This window comes from Protomyctophum bolini (genome assembly GCF_963924005.1).
Source record: "Protomyctophum bolini genome assembly, chromosome: 15".
NCBI lineage: Eukaryota > Metazoa > Chordata > Actinopteri > Myctophiformes > Myctophidae > Protomyctophum > Protomyctophum bolini.
This window is the reverse complement of record NC_137876.1, coordinates 20,096,581-20,115,414: the sequence shown is the minus strand read 5'-3', so window position 1 is coordinate 20,115,414 and position 18,834 is coordinate 20,096,581.

Below are 18,834 nucleotides of genomic sequence, written 5' to 3'. Positions count from 1 at the left end.
TTTCGGTTGGTACTTATTAGCATTTGAATGCGGCGGCCCAACACCTATCTTGTAACACCTCGTAAAGGTATGTGACAACGTGCATGACAACATGACAACATGACCACTGGGGAGGGGAAATTTCAGTGGACAGTCAGTGGGTGCATAATTTACTGTGGGTTCAGTCGCGCCTTTGCCAAAATGCCAGGGGGTTCAATCGCGCCTCTGAACCCACGGAGTTTCCGCCTCTGGCCCATGTGTTGACTGTGTGGCTATGTGGACAGTGGAGATGGGCCCTTATCAGGACCCCCGCTGTGTCAGTTGGCCTGTTTTGAGAGAAAGCTGGGGGCTTCCCCCTATTTATGGCTGGTGTCATATTTCACACCTCTTTGTCTTGTCAACTCAGTAAAGTCAGGGCCTGCTCTGGGGTCACAGACCCAGTGACAGTTTTGTACTGAGAATTATTGGCAGATTATGCAGTGCACATTTTATTAATAGGAACCCAACGGCCAACGCTGAGATTCATACTCAGCCGAACAGGAACCGTTGCGGCTCGAGAATCCACCATTCCTGAATAAAGTGCCTGGTGCTGGGAGTCTGGTGCAACGCACAGGGCCTGACCTGGTGAGAGCAAGAGTGGACCTGGTGAGACGTAGGAGGGACCCGGACAGGAGTCAACCCACAGAGCCTAGTCCTTCCATGCACCAGAATGGTACCTCCCAGTCCCGGCAGATTAGTTCAGGAGGAACAGATTGTGTGGCCCTGGTTTTTCCCTAATGGGACTGATCGAGGGTAGCTACTGGGACGTAAGTCGGGACTTGATCACCCCGGCTGGGTCACCTGAGTGAGGGGTATGATGTTGGGAGACCCGAAACCCTGATGACCTTGGGATACATCACTGAGGATACGTCCCAGGTGCATCCATGTATGTATGTATTTTGTATTATTATTATTAATTGCTAACCAATTGCACATTGGTTGCAGCCCCTGCGTCTCACTTCAGACGCACTCTTCAGTGCGTCACGGGAGTCACGGGAGTCACGCACGCCCCATGCCGTTTTCTATATATTGTTTTGCATACTTATAACATGCAACGCGGCAATGTGCGCAGCTGGGAACCCCATATTGCACAATGATGATGATTTAGCTGGATTTAGGCCTATAGTTGACAGCTATATTATTCATGTGTACTCTAATCAATCCACAAGGCCTCCGTTAGATTGATTGCACGTATAGGTCATATAGGCATATTGTGCGTTCCTCATAAACACTGTCTGGAGCGCAGGAATGAATACTGGAGAACTCGGCCCGCCGACTCTTCTTCATCTTTGGCGAGATTTCTTCCCCTTTCGGCGACTCTTCGTCACTTTCGGATCCGAGTTCTGTCTGAGAACTCGATCCGAAAGTGACGAAGAGTCGCCGAAAGGGGAAGAAATCTCGCCACTGGAGCGCGCATCTAGCTACTGCATGATGATCATGCACGCTGACAGACAGCAGATCAATAAAAGCATGCAAAAGCATTCAGCTTTCACAAGTGTGCCCATATAGAGAAGGAAAATAATTAAGAATTCGGTGGCATTTCTTTCGCATTGCAAAAGAGCAATTTTTGCTCTTTGCTCTTTGTCCTTATAGATAGAAATGTGATGATTTTTGTATAGTTTTGGATATTAACAAATTATAAAGCACAGGGCCTCGCATTTCTCAATGAATAGCTAGCCTACTACAACAGTAGGCTACAGAATAGGCTAACTAACGAGATGCACACTTCACACTCTTACAATATGTGGTAACCCTGGTTTGTTTTGGTTTTGTTGCTTTAGCATCGTTGCAGCTGCTGAAAGTGCACATAATGTGCCACGAACGGCCAACAAAAGACATTTGCCTGATTTATTCTTAATGTGTTCGTGAGCGCACGTTGTGAGCTTGTAGATCAGATTGAGAACATTCAGAAACTTGCAGCTGCAGCTGCTGAAAGTGCCCCGAAACGTGTAGAAAACTTGCCAGAATCTGAAGAAGAGTCGTCGCGCGGCGATTCTTCTTAAGAGTCTGCCGAGTTTTCTACACGTTTTTTAAAAGGGTAAATGTGCCGAGTATTCTTGTTACCGCAGGGAATCACCCCTTGAAAGCCAACACGCATTGAAATTGGAAAGTAAATATATGTTCTTACATTGATTATAACAACTTAACAGTATATGTTTAGTCATTGCTAAATCAGATTTGTAGCCTATTGATTATCCATTGCAAAGTGGAAGCAATGACATAATTATGTGCCTCCTGTAAAAAAACAAAAACATAATACAAATAATAATAATGGGCGGCATCACAGTTATACAGTGTTTTCTGCAGGAAAAAGCTTTGCCCCGGTGCACAGAAGCCCAGATGCTATTTTACCCTCAAAATAGAAGAGAAGTTAATAGAGAAGAGAAGTAACACACATTATTCTATTTTCGATTAACACGTTCTCAAATCTTCTATTAACGTCGAGGTGTGCTGTCATGCTCATTTCAGCACAGCTTGAGAGCATATTTCAACCAATTGCCAGTATATAATATTAAATATTTCACTCATTTATTTTCCTTGACTTGTCTTTGCACAGTGCCAAATATTTTAGGCAAGGTGTGGCACCGGGGCAAAAAAGGTCTGCAGGAAACCCTAGGCTACATACCAGTACAAAAAGATGGGGGCGGTGGACGACAACTAAAAGAGGTTTTAATTTTGTCTGAGGATTATAAATGACTGCATGTCAACGCTATAGGGTCCGATGTGGGTCACAATGTCAATATGATTATGAACACCATAGAGGCTCAGAGCTGTATTACGCACAGGTGAAAAACGATGAATGTTCATAAATATAACTGCCATGGGCACCTGTAGTGAATACCGGACTACTCGCCTACTAGCCAAAAGAGGAAGACATCTCGCCCCGGAAAGTGAAGAACACTCGCCAAAAGGGTAAGAAATCTCGCCCCGGGCCGAGTGGTCTTCACTTTTTGGCGAGTGGTCTTCACTTTTTGGCGAGTCGCCAAGACCACTCGCCAAGACCACTCGCCAAGGATAGGATCCATGAACAATGTACTATTGAAATAACCATCTGTACATTTGAAACTATAGCATACCAGCTAAATAAACAATGAACATCCACTTGTCCACAAACTCAAATCACTCAAATAGTAATAGTGTTTACACTGCATTTAGTCTCTCTGCTCTTATCCTGTGGTCCGGTAGGACACCTACTGGTTGTGGTTGATAAGAGGTACTGCCTGGAAGGTCAAATTCAATATCTCCCCTGAGGCTTCCACTCGACAGATGATATGCAATCATTATTTTAAAGACTTTTTGGGGGGTTTTCTGACTTTATAAGACAGAGAGAGAGAGGGGGGGAGTGATGTGGGGGGGGAATGATGTCAAATACAAGCATTCATTGTGTGTACACTGTGTAGAATACCCTACCTACACTGTTTACAGCAAATTACTTCTGTACATAGAAATACTGGCCTATATAAACGGAGGAACTAACTTTAATTCAATTACATTTTAATAAATTGCTGCTACTTGTCGCAAATGTATTTTATACTAAGTGAATGCGAAAACATTGAAATGCTGCTGTCAGCTTTCAAAAGTATAAACCTAACGTCTCCTATATGGATGTATATTGTATAACTATCTCCGACAGAAAATGCACAATCTTTTTATAGTTTCACAAGATATTACTCAAGTATTACTCAAAGTGTCAATGTAACACAGCTGTATACACCTTTATTTTATTCCTATCTATATTCAATATTTATTTGTACATACTTCATCTCGATTGTCTTGTTCCACTTTTGCCACGTACGTTTTCTCATGCCAATAATGCTCCTTTGAATTGAGAGAGAGAGAGAGAGAGAGAGAGAGAGAGAGAGAGAGAGATGAATGACACGCAGCAGAGGTCATCAGGATTCGAACCTGAAAGTGCTGTCAGGTTGCATTAGAGCCTGGACCTGGATTAGATTAAACTCACTTTGCTAGTCGATTTGACATTCACTTGGTATTGAAGTAATAGAGGGTATGCGCAATTACTTCAATTCATCAACTAGGATTCTTCATTCACCGTGAAGGAATGCGACACAGACAAAACTCTCTCTGTATTCAAGTGTTCACAGGCTGAGTTATTGATAGGGGGGATACAGTGTTTCTGAAACATTTTTAATTTCAACGTTGGTTATACAATTAGGCCACACAGGCTTTGAGAACTCTAGTTTAATGCGAGCCCAATCGATGACTGTCATTGTAATGCAAATGACAGAGATGTACTGTAGCTCTATAACTACTCTCTGCAATGTTAACCAAAGTTGGTAGATACACTGACAGAGAGACCTACCTTTGATTTGATGATTTTTCTTTGTTTAAGTGCCTCCGAAGAAGCCCAGCCCATATGGACTTACAAGCCCAGCCCATATGGACTTACAGGAATGTTTGAGTCTTGACTGTTTAATGGACCACAATAGAAACAAGCCTGGCTTTTTAAAAGACAAGGTCCGAGCACTCAAAAAGTAAAAAATGAGGAGAGGGTGGATAAAAACAATGTGCTTTATTTATAAAAGTTAAAAAAATGATTCCAGTCCCACTGATCTTTGAAGCACCAGCCTACTTTTCACTGTTACTTTTTGCATCTCCATCAAGCACCTGGTTGATTTTCCTTTTATCCAGTTGGAATGTTTTAACGTGTACCTTTAAATCGTCAAACTATTCAATCAATGAATCAAAGATAAAACAGTGAAGTAGCCTAAAGTTGGAGAATCAACCAAACTACACGGCCAAGCATGTGATCCAAGTGGAACAAGACAATCGAGATAGAGTATGTACAAATAAATATTGAATATAGATAGGAATAAAATAAAGGTGTATACAGCTGTGTTACATTGACACTTTGAGTAATGCTTGAGTAATATCTTGTGAAACTATATAAAGATTGTGCATTTTCTGTCAGAGATAGTTATACAATATACATCCATATAGGAGACGTTAGGTTTATACTTTTGAAAGTTGACAGCAGCATTTCAATGTTTTTGCATTCACTTAGTATAAAATACATTTGCGACAAGTAGCAGCAATTTATTCAAATGTAATTGAATTAAAGTTAGTTCCTCTGTTTATATAGGCCTAACAGTATTTATGTACCGAAGCCATTTGCTGTAAACAGTGTACTGTAGGTAGGGTATAAACAGTGTACACACAATGATTTTAATTCATTAAGGTGCTTGTATTCCATTTGGCATGATCCCCCTCCCCCTCTCATCAATAAAGTCAGAAAAGCCCCAAAAAGGTCTTTAAAAGAATGATTGCATATCATCTCTGTCAGTGGAAGCCTCAGGGGAGATATTGAATTTGGCCTTCCAGGCAGTACCTCTTATCAACCAGTAGGTGTCCTATCGGACCACAGGATAAGAGCAGAGAGACTAAATGCAGTGTAAACACTGTATTACTATTTGAGTGACTGTACGTTTGTGGACAAGTGGATGTTCATTGTTTATTTACCTGGTATGCTATAGTTTCAAATGTACAGATGGTTATTTCAATAGTACATTGTTCATGGATCTATATAGTTTCTATTAATACATTGTTGATCCTATAGTTTCTTGCTAAATGCTTAAAGGAACACTTCACCACTTTTCAACCCATCTTCATATAATTGGTCCTTACTGATGATCATGATAAAATAGCACCATGTTTTTCTACACAGTTCAGTCTAACTACCCTATCAGCCATTACCGTCAGACGGGGACAACTTCTAACTTGCAATTAAAATTAATTTTATTTCCTATATGGTTTAACAATACTAAAAACAGGGGGAAAGGAAGGTGGAACAATGTTGGCGTCAAGTTCAAGTTCAAACAATTAAAATCCGAATTCAGAGTGTCATATGAGCCTATAAGCACTCACAGCATGGGCCCAAACCCACTGATTAGGGATAACAGTAGGTGTGAATGGTCATTGTCCTATTGTCTTCTTTAAAGTGCTATAAACAGTGCAATTCAATTAAGCTATATTACAAAACTATATTCAACAGCCCCCTTGTAAAGATTAAAAGAAAATGATGGTAGGAAAAGAAACACAATTTTCAAACGTAAAACTGTGTGCGTGTGTTTTTTTTAATACCACAAAGGTGCCATCTCGATGTTTTTTCATCCATGATTTTTATAGCCTGTTTATATGTTATTGGTTTTAGGACAGAATGAGGATTGTAACCATGTTGTAATTACTTTCAGTAAGTTTCCATTGTCCTTCACTTAAAGTTTTGAGTAACTGTCGGTGACATTTGTTAATGGTACATATCATGATTCATGACATACATATGGCACATCATTAGTTACAAATGTATCATCGCATAAATCTGTGGCGTTGTCGGCAACATTTGTTTCCACTTCAAGGTTCTCAACATATCAGCTGACTGCCTGCACCGTTTGGTGGGTTCAAAAAGCAAATTGTATCCATTTCTGTACCTTTCCTGTAAACACCTCTGTTTTTGTGTGAACTAATTATGAAGTGTGTGATTCTCGGGTGTGATTTGTCATATTCTGATAGTTTGGTGAGGTACTGTAAAGCCACATGGACTTCCCTTACCCAAAAATTATGACCATCATTAACTTATAGCCTATAATCACCTATGGCAGCATATTAGACAGGAATTTCTGTTTTTTTTGAGTGGTGCAACCACTCCTACAATCAGCAATGTCCATGTACCTACCTGTGTGTGTACCTGTGCACATGAGCCTGAGTATGTTACTGATTTATACCAGTAGGGGGCGGCAGAAACAGAGGGAGGGGTAGTGCTGTGTAATGAGAGAGAGAGAGAGAGAGAGAGAGAGGGGGGGGGGGGGGGGGGGGGAATTGCACCACTCAGTTCACACGTGTGTGATTTTTTTTCTTGTAAATGAGAAGAAGGAAGAAGGAAGTAAAGCAGTGGTTCCCAAAGTGTGGTGCAGGGACCCCCAGGGGTCCTTGAGGGAGATACATGGGTACCCAGCTAAATGATAGTTTGGAATCAAATGGACCCTTATGGGTCTGTAACTCAGAGAGCGTACAAATGGAACCAAATGGACCCTAACGAGTGTACAAATGGAACCCTGACGGGTCCATTTGGTTCCATTTGTGGGGTTAAATTAACATTGATTTTACTATATAAATTGGGGGTCCCAGTGATAGAAATGCCATTAAATAGGGGTCCGTAGCCTAATGCATGTCAAACTGGGTGTCCTTGAAATTAAAAATCTTCTCTTATGGGGGTCCCTGCAGGCATATCTTTTTAAATGGGGGTCCGTGGACTCATTAGTATCAATTTGAGGGTCCTTGACGTGAAAGAGTTTTGGAACCACTGAAGTAAAGGAGCGCTCTTTCCCCGTCACCACAAAAGTACAATTTTCACACCAAAATAAAAGTTCACAACAATCAAGAAAACTATATATATGGTGGTTGTGTTTTGTTCTAACTCAGGGAGGGGTAGGCCTACCGGTGTCTCAAAATATGAGGGCCTCTATTGATAGACTAGGTATGTCTAAAGAAATCTGATTTGCAATAAAACTGTACTAGATAACTCCAAACAATCACTGGATATTGTTTAATAGCATCCTAGGCAATGCAGCAAGGGTTGAATTGGGTCCCTGCGACATACTAGCGTCATGTCCAGGGGGTGTACTTCAAGCTGCCTCACGCTACAGAAACAGGAGATAGGCTCCTGCCCTATGGGCCTCATGGCTCAGCAATGCAGCAACAGCATATCAGACAGGAATATATGTTTTTCTTGAAAATGAGAGAAAGTAAAGGTCCTCACCACAAAGGTACAATTTCTGCCTAAATTAATGTTTTTTTCACCCCCAAAATAAAAATCCATTTCATATATGGGAGAACCTAAAGATAAGAAAAAACATGGAGGGGTATCTAAAAAAATTTGGAGGACTTGCTGCAGGACTAAAAGACACTCTGTCCAAGCCAAAAGGCTTCAGTTACTCAAAACCCTAAGGGACGGACAATGCGGATTCTCACACTATTCTCATTTTTTCCCTGAAAATATTTATTTAAAAAAAACATAGTACCGGTAACTAAAATGTTGGACAGCCAACTAGTGCTGCACGATTCTTCACAAAATGAGATTGCATAGGTGTCTGAATTTCCAGATTAATTGTGCAGTGCATCTGAAAATTGTTGTTCCAGGAACCCTCCCCCCAGAAGCAAAGAATTTAGTTAAAAATGTTCGCTCTCAGTGGTCCAGGCACCTTGGCTGGTAATCCAGCTTAGCAGTGTGCCGCATTTTCAAGATTTGCGACACATTTTCAAGACTTTTCAAAAATGGCAGATCTACAAGCTCATAGTGCGGCACTCTGTGCTGCACTATGAGCTTGTAGATCTGCTATTTTTCAATAGCTAAAGTATAACATAATGCTTAAAACACCAAAATGGGTTCCCGTCCAGAATGGGTTAAAAACAATATTAATTTCGGGGCATGTCAGCGGACCTTTAAATGTTAGAGATGAAAGTCTTACCGCCAACGTGTATGTCCTTGTTAAAGATGGGTTTGTTGGAACCTTCCTCGTAAAGTTAGACCGAACCAATGTTTCCACTCCAAACACGAACCGCATCTTTACAGTGAATGGCTGTAAACACACACACACCACACACACACACACACACACACACACACACACACACACACACACACACACACACACACACACACACACACACACACACACACACACACACACACACACACACACACGATTTTGAAGTTTCTTTATTAAATCAACGTAGAACTGACAAGAGAAAAGGCATACAAATGCATCAATAAACATCCATTATCCAACATCTCATTATCAGTATAACAAACAAGTTCCAATAAACCATATGTATATCCCATACAATATAGCCTACTATAGCTTAAAACTACCATATCAAAATGCCATATGAAAACCACCACAATAAACCTCAGACAATAAACCACAAGAATAAGACCCAGTCAGACCAAATAAACATTAAAAGAGATTCACCTTGTCCCCTTTCCAGCTGGGTGCTAAAGTGGCATGTGCTTCACTGCTTTGTGCCCATAATTTGTTCAGCTTTTGACCGTCAGTCCTTTCCATTGGCCTTCCTTTCCATAAGCCTTGACCAAACTTTGTGTAGGCCTACTGGTCCCATAGTGACACAGTTCTCGCTCCTCTACCACTGAGGCCCTTTTATTGTCTACTCCTGCTATCTGCAGCACCATGCTGGGCGTCGGCAGCACAACAGGTGAACTTCATCAACCCATCAGTGCCCATTGATGTGCTCCTGAAGTTTGAACAGGAAACTAAAGGTCTGTAAGACCCAACATGGCAGGAACCCCTTCACAATAAAGGTTTGACCATCCCGGGGTCCGTTACAGTTGGTGTTTTTTTACATCCATGTTTCTGCATGTATTTAAATTTGAAATAGTGTGATGTATGTGTGACTATGCCTTATAAATTGTAGTACAGCATTTGGAGTTGCTCCTTCTTTAATTATTAAGAATGATTGGGACGAGGCCCCTAACTATATAGCTAACTTTGTAGGCTACTTTTGTCCCTTGCGTTATACAGTGAATGACTACCTTTTGAGAGAGGGGTGGACTGGACTTTAATTGTGTATTTCTAGAGAAGAGAGGCCTTAAGACATGCCTTCTGTTAATCTTTGCAAAACGTGTTTTCTAGTTGCGTTGCATTGCTCAACCGATCTTCTCTTCAAAGAATAAGCTTTGTAGCCACTTTAGCACTTTAATATGGTTTTCTACCATTTGCTATAGGTCTTCTGACTGAGTAGTCTACTGACCCCCCCCCCCCCTCTTCGCAGTAGCCTATACAACGCTGACGAAGGCTTCTCCCATCTACAAGCTTGTATATCTGCTATTTTTCAATAGCTAAAGTATAACTGCTTAAAACACCAAAAGGGGTTCCCGCCCAAAATGGGTTAAAAATGTTTTTTCCCTGAGCGTGCGACCGGTAAAACGGTCAAAGTGATGGAGACGAGATGGAGTCGTGCATGCTACCTTCTTTTAGGACTATCTCAATCTGTTCTGGATCAGGGCCCACTGCTAAATCTCAAAAGAGTTTGTGTCCCCCAAAGTAAACTGTGCCAAATGGTACAGTACATTAAAATGGCCTGTTGGGGCCTTGGGGGCAACGGATCTCCAGAGAGACATTTCCAAATTCCATCTCTAATCTTTAATGCTCTCCCAATTTGAAACAGCACACATACACACACACACACACACACACACACACACACACACACACACACACACACACACACACACACACACACACACACACACACACACGCGCACGCACACGCACACGCACGCACGCACACGCCCGACACTCCTCATTCCTTACATGACAATCACTTCTTGTTTCATAGTTTAAATACATAGGCTACTAGTTATACTTCGTGATAAAACTATAGCCTACATGTGGATGTGACGTCATGGAGCCAGTTCAATTTAAATGGCTTGTTTCGGCATGAGAGAACACAGTTAATACTTTGAAGCAGTGATGTTGAGTCACAGTGGAGTCACGTGATGCAGAATGATTGATTGATTGATTGAAATATTTATTAACAGTTTGTAGAATTACAGTACATTTCAAGCACACACTCAATACAAAGACTGTTAACTGTGAATGGACGACCCAATTAAGCATTACACGAATTGCAGGCATCCTTTGAGAGCGGTTTTGAAGGAGTCAAGGGATTCACATGTCATGTCTTAATGACTTCATGCATGTTTTGAAAAAGTTGAGACCGCTTTCATTGCCACATGCAGAGAGAGAGAGAGAGAGAGAGAGAGAGAGAGAGAGAGAGAGAGAGAGAGAGAGGTGTGTTCAACAGGTTGACCACTGACCAGCCCACATGGAGAATCATTGGGTCTGAATGCGTCATCAAGGGTCTGTAATATCTGTATATAAACCCGTGTCTTTCTACATGCAGTTTGCAGTCAGTCATCAGATTCAGTCAGAGTTCAGTCTGATCTCCTGTCGGAGTAAACTGGGATTTAAATTGCGGAGATATTGAAACCTGCACGGAGCGGAGCGTCTTGAAAAAGTGAGTTGTAATCTGAAATATATACAGTAAGACTGTGACATATAGGCTGGTTTATTATATAGCCTACTCTGTGTTGTTGTGGGCGTACTGCAGGACCTGCGGTCCCCGCGTTTGTGTTGGCTAGGATATTTATGTTTATTTAGTTTACTTGCTGTTGGCTGTTTGCCGTTTGGTATGTTGATTTATATTGAATTAATTAGTTGGTTGGTGTCCTCTGAGCGGTTATTTAAATGAATCTCATTCATTTAAAAACTCACTTAAAACTCAGATGTTTTAGCCATGCGGCTTAATTGTTGTTCACTGTGAATTAAATAGTTCTTATTTCTAAATATATATATCGTCATTTCAGTTCCGTCTCTCTTGTGAGGACGTTGAATCCTGGAGGTTGCGCAGAGACCCGCCCGGCAGCACTGTTTAATGCAATGTATTTGTGCATGCGTGTTTACTGTGTTATAGCCTACGTTTTCATTGTTGAATTAGGCTACTCATGACAAATTTGTAAAAAATACACTAGTTCTGTCTTTCAATCATTTTATTTATCATTATTATTATTATTATTATTATTATTATTATTATTATTATTATTATTATGATACACAGTGAAAATAATATTATTAAAATGATTGAAAGACAGAACTACTGTCTACTTGTAGCGTACAATGCTTACAGCGAGTGTCTCTCACTGACGCCTTGTGGAATTACCTTCCACAGCCCTCTGGTCATATTTTCCACTCTCCGCGCTGTTTTTCTAATACCAGCAAATAAACAAAACGACGTAACCACTCACCGAAATAAAGCCTGCTATACCTTGGTAAAAGTCTATTTTCGAACATGGGAAGCGTCTCAGGTCCCCAGTTTCTCTCTAAAATGCACTTTGTGTCATTTTAATAACGCAATGTACCCTGAATTTACCGGGCAGAGTCATTTCTTCTACTATGGCATTTCCGGGTTTTACCCGCGCCGATCTGGCTGGATTCATTTTATTTAATGATTAAAATAGTGCATTTTAGAGAGAAACTGGGGACCTGAGACGCTTCCCAGGTTCGAGAATAGACTTTTACCAAGGTCTAGCAGGATTTATTTCGGTAAGTGGTTACGTCGTTTTGTTTATTTGCTGGTATTAAAAAAACAGCGCACGGGAGTGGAAATATAACCAGTGGGCTGTGGAAGGCATTGGACCATGGCTAATAGGCCTACTGTTGACATTTACAACTTTGTCAACAAAAATACTTATACACGCGCAGCACAAATAAATTGCATTAAGTGCTGCCGAACAGAACATCTGTTCTGTTTGTTTGTTTGGTCCATAGCCTAATCTAATGCTTCTATGCCGGGCATAGGCATGGACTGGACAACGCCATCGGTGACAATTTAAAGGCGCAATATAAATGCACCATTTACCATTCTATTCTTTGCTGCTCATCGAAACAAATGAAGGCTGTTTTGTGTTGTTGAAAGTGTAATATTCTGCAGGGTGAGGAGGAGCCTCTCAGGACCCCACCTAACCTTCTCTGTAAAATTGTCTTTTGGGGAAAAAGTTGCATGTCTATTGTGTTAATAATAACACATATTAATTAATATACCGTCTCTCATTTCATCCATTTTCCACGTGCGAGCATTTATCAGCCTGCCCTGTATAGTCGCTGTAGTAGTGTATACTCTGATTATCAGAGTATACACTACTACAGCGACTATACAGTCTATGACAGTCTATCAGAGTCTGATAGACTGTCACTGAATGACTCATGCTGAGCTGTCGGGGGGCGAGGCCCTAGCACAATGAACACCTGATAGGCTGAATGGCCTAGCAGCAGCCACCATGCAGGTAAACTTTAGTAAACTCTGTCACGGTGCATGCACGCGCCTGCATAAAGTGAAGACTCGCAGAGCGCAGACTTCACGTGAACGCGCTTAAGCCAGTGATTGTGACTCAATCTGTTTCATGTCAAGGGCCCCCAAATGTACATGTAGCCCCCGCAGACCCCACCCCCCATCAGAGAAGATGTTGACGGTTCTATAGCAGTGATTCTCAACCATTTTAATTTCAAGGACCCCCAGTTTTAATGGCATCTCTATCCCTGAATTTATGTTGTAAAATCAATGTTAATTTCTTCCATGCTGAAGGTCATATATAGGTTTTGTCCATGGCGCTGCTGATCAAAATGTATGTTCTTGTGTGTTTCAGATCTGTGTGCCAAGATGGCTGAAAAATGGTTGCGCATCGTGCTGCTGGTGGGCCTGTCTGTTGGCCTCCACGGTAAGACAACTGTCATAATGAATTTGTCTAGATCTGCTATATGTCGCCTGTATTTAGCTGCATGTTATTCATAGAGCTGTCCTTGTGTTTTATCCTGTAGGGATGAGAGATGATGATCCAAAACCAGTACAGTGTGGACGCATGGAGAAGGGTACTCCTCCAAACGCCTATCCGTGGAAAGCTTATGTCCAGGTAATTTATACTTTATACAACAGGACATCCAGAGGTTCAGGAGGAACAGCGGTCGTCTTGGAGTCAGAAGGTTCCCGGTTCGATCCCCCGGCTCCTCCTGGCTGCGTGTCCGAGTGTTCTTGAGCAAGACACTGAACCTCTAAACCATGCTTTTTTTTTCTTCCATCAAATAGAGAAGATCAAAAGAAACTCTACAATAATTGATGCTAAATTAATTTCACATTTACATTTGCTTCAGTTAATACAGTAGATCTCAACGCTGTCGTGTCAAGGACCCCCAAATTAATATGTATTTGGCGACAGACCCCCTAATATAGTCATTTATTTCAACATGTTTGGAAAACAGCAGATCTACCAGCTCATCACGATGCTTGAAGTTATTGTCATGTAACACATTTGGCTGGGGACCCCCTAGAACCCCCTCAGGGACCCCTGGCCTCCTAAGGGACCCCTGGAACCCCTTCAGGGACCCCTGTGGGGGTCATATTATGTTGGAGGAGTGTCTCATTTATGCTCCATTGTACGACGACGTCACACATTGAACAATGTGGACCCTGTTGTAAACAAGTGTAAGGCTTAATTGGGTCGTCCACTCACAGTTAACAGTCTTTGTATTGAGTTTGTGCTTGAAATGTACTGTAATTCTGCAAACTGTTAATAAAGATTTCAATCAATCAAAAACGGCAAAAAGAGACAATACAAGCTCACACAACCCTTTATTCTGTCTGTCTTTGATTCACACTTCACCTTTTTGTCTTTCAGAGTGCCGATGGACGCGTCATTGGACATGCTCTCCTGATTGACGAGTCCCATGTTCTGACTAACTACGTCAGGTATACACTGTTTATTATCTCTCTCACAACATTCAAGATAACAGTGAATTTGTAGAATCAGCCTCAGATCTTAATGTGTTTTCATTTAATTAATTAGCTGAAAATAGCTGATCTACAAGTTCACAACGTGCAGCAACGTGTTTTCACCTTAGATCAGCTATTTTAACAATGTATTTATAGGGCTAAAGTGATAAATATGTAATGTTTTAAAACCAACCCATAGCTGTGCTACTTATAGACAAATGTTAAATAGTTACTTATTGATAATGGAATTAAAATTAAATTATCATTTGTTTCTGTTGTTCCTCCAGGGCTGGTGACTATGTGATCCTGGGAGAATCCTGGGAGAACACGGACACTGAGAAGATCATGGTAGTAGAGGTATGAACGAACGATACATTATAATGATTATATTATAATGATTATTTATTTTATTATTAATTAATTGTTATGCACATGTCAAAGGTCCTTACTTCAGTGGTCTTATGAGTTTTTATTTTTTTGATATGGACATAACAATTGCATTGCTCATTGCACAGTTGTACAAATTATATAGATGCATCGTTTACAGTGTGTTAGCACATGTGCTAGTTTTCACCACTTGTCCACAGGAGACTTTTGTAAAAAATACAGTGACACTAGTTTAAAAAACACCCAATCAAATACAAAAAATGGTACATTCTAATAATATTTACAGCAAAATTACAATACCCATTACATAATCTCCAATACACAAGTAAACATAATCACTCTAGTAACCAGTCAAGCTATACATGTGAACACAGTTGATTTGATTTCAACCATAGTTTGAGTCCTCTGTAGAACACGTTGATTGATTGATTGATTGAAATATTTATTAACAGTTTGTAGAATTACAGTACATTTCAGAACAGGAATTCATCATATAGGAACCAACCAGCGTTACCATCCGTCTCTACTTTTAGAACCATAGGCAAAGAGTTCCATAGGTTTGCTCCCTTTACTGAGAAGGCAGACTGTCCGAATGAGTTGTTACAACAATACAGTTACCACTTGTTGAGGCTCGTGTGGTTAATCTACCAGAGCTCGGAAGTCTTATCAACCAGTCCAGAGAACAAAGATGAAACATGTGTCTGTCATTTCTCTTTAGGTCTTCGAGCATCCCAACTCCTCCAACTTGCCTAATGGTGGCGTGAAGATGGCCAGACTGGCCCACCCAGTCAAATTCAGCAAGCATGTTGTACCCATCTGTCTCCCTAAGGCTGGTGACGTACTTCCTGCTGGGTCTACATGCAGGGTAGGATGAGGAGACAACACAGTGATCTCTCAGCTCCCTGCTCCAGACTCCTCCAGAAAAGTCTGCTTCAAGAAATATGAAGGTTAATAATTCATAATGCAGGACAGCTGTTAACCTCTGAGAAACACCTCACACACGCTGATTAATTAACCTCTTGCCCTGGAGGAAATGTTCTCATTTAATTAGCCTCTTAAAGCCATCCAAACTGGGAAAGCAGCAGATCTATAAGCTCACAGCACGTTACTTTGTGCCGCGCTGCAAGCTTGTAGATCTGCTAATTTTTGGGAAAAAAATTGAAAGTGTATTTGAAACAGCATTTTGAATATTTTTTTATGCAAATGTTTTCTTCTGGGGGGTCCCTGGCACAAAACATTTCCAAATGAGCCAAATACATCATTTTGGGGTTCCTTGGGCACGAAACAGTTTGAGAACTACTGATTTAGAAGGCAACTTAATTGTGGAATCGTCCCCTCAGGTCTTAATGGGTTAAAACATGTTTTAATTTGACAAATAAATAATTCTCAGTGTCTCTCCAGGGTTCAAGTGCTTCATTGCAATGTGGTTAAAATGGTTCATTGATTTGAGCAGCAGTGTGATGTATTAATCAGATGGAGTTACTTTGTGCAGAGAAAGCTTTTGTAAAACTATTTTTCCTTCATGTCTCCTGGATGAAACAAGGTGTTCACTGCAGACAGGGTTTAACCTCTGACCTCTGATTAAAGTGGTTCATTGGAGTGTGATGGTAGTGATCAGATGGAGAGATAGCTTTTAGAATAGTATTTTTTTCAACTGTACCTTTATGCACACACACAGAAAAATGATGGTGTTCAAATGGTTCTTTCTTTATTTAGTGAATGGTAATTATTAGAGGGACCTTTGTATATGTTTCTTTATAGAGCCTTTCATTTAAATGGTTCTTTAAATATAACCTTGTTTGAAAGGTCCTTCCTGGAACCAGTTTAGGTTCTAGTTGACACTTTTATTTTTCTGTGTGTAAACTAAACTAAACTAACAAGTGTGTTTAACAATAGCTGTAGTAATTACACAGGTGTAAAGATGATCTACACAGAATGTACTCCATGTACAGTAATGTATATCATATGGAGAGTATTGATGGAACTACAGGCATGTACTGTATAGTTAGACAGGTGTGTTGATTGTATATCTGTGTGATTGTGTGCAAATACTAACTAAACTAAATTAAACTAAACTATGGGACAGGAAATTAATAACTGGAACATTGGTCCCCGATGAGAACACACTATATTTTTAATATTTGATTACAAATGTGCAGCAAAAATAATATATTTTTGTAATAACATTTAAGGACCAATACTTTTTACAAATGTGTGGCAAAATAATAATATATTTTTGTAATAGCATTCAAGGACCAATATTATTATTATTTTTACTAAAGTAATGCTACAAAACCAGCCAGTCATTACAAGATGTTGAATGGTCTGATAATGATGTACCGTGCATGTTAAAATCAGGTATACTTGACATTATTTATGTCCATTTTCCAAAGCATACATTCATTTAATTTGTTTTTTCATACATTTAAGGGGAAAGAAATGCCAATTTAATGCCGACCAGTATCTGTCCAGAATTTGAACTGTCAATAAATGTCTCTTTATGTCATTCACTTGTGTCTTTTACTGTTTACCATAATGTTTGTAAAACTAATTATGGGTTGGTTTGGTACGCTATATGGAAATGATTCCTGTCAGAGAGTCCTTTATACCAGAATGTTATTTATGAAATGAAATCCAGCATATACAGTACATGGATTAAAGGAGGTGATAGTAGGTGTTACTGTAAAAGTGCTCTGAATTAATTTAACACAGTTTAACATGAATCAAACATCTATGTGTCAGCTTTAGTTCAATCTGTTGTGTCACATGGACACTATAACAAAAGGCCTGCCCTGCAGTCCCCGAGGCTAGACCCCCCCCCCCCCCACACACACCCCCCCCCCCCCCCACCCTCTTCTCCTCCTCTGCATTTCATGTAGACACAAAAGCGAGCATGCAGGAATTCATGTTCCAGATAGGAGTCATGGTTGGCGAGATAAAACGGCTATTAAAGTTGAATTCCCGTGACCTAGCTTTGTTCTCGGTCGGTTCCTGTTATTAAAAATATCTTCAGAAGATGTTGACAGCATCAGGGGCCTGGAACATGTGATACGACTAACCACCTTATACAATATTACTAAGTGAATAAATAAAGATGTTCTGTATGTGGCATAACTATACTGATTGTTAGTGGAATAAAAGGTTTGTACAACCTTGAATGTGTCACTTAGAGGAGTTCATCAAATAGTTTAACAGGAACATTTTATCAGTCACTCCCTTCAGAACAAGAGGCCATTCATGATTCAAGGTCTCTTAGCACAGAGATAAACAATACGTTTACAGTACTTTTGGTACACATTTAATTAAAAAGTCTAAAGCAGCAGTGGGTTCTCAACCAGTGGTCCGGGGAGCTAAATGATGGTGTGTGTGTGTGTGTGTGTGTGTGTGTGTGTGTGTGTGTGTGTGTGTGTGTGTGTGTGTGTGTGTGTGTGTGTGTGTGTAGGGCGGGGACTTAAACAGAATCTTCACTGTGTCTCTTTAGATAGAGGCTCAAAGTCACTTTAAAACTGTCAGGGAAGAAGACAGCATGCATCGCTGCTATGAGAGACACATGGAGAGGAGCTGTCCATGGTTCTGAACACAACATAACAGCCTCACAATGCCTTACCGTGGAGGAAAATATATAACTCGCTGACGCGCTGCATTGGCTGAACTGACTACCAGGAATGGGGGTGAATTAGCATAGAGGCTGTTTACAACCAGAGACACAGGCTCTAATAAAACTTTATTGTACAACAAAGGTGTCACACAAATGTCAGACGTATCACGTTGTGTGGCTTTTAATGCTGCTGTTCATGTTCAACGGTAGGCTGTTTATTAGCTAGGCTACATTAGAATATGCATCATAAACGTGTGATATAAATTTTGTTTAAATGTTTTTGCATAATCGGCCTTTTAACACCCCTGGTGGTCCGCGGACCTCACGTTGAGTTTCCTTTGTTATTTATTTTCTTAAAAAAGGCTATAGGCAAAATAGGCTTCGGCTTCAGCCGAGACCCTTTCGGTGCCACCTCTTTGTAAAACTTAAATGCAAATGATGAAACTTATCATGCAACTGTACAGCACCGAAATAAA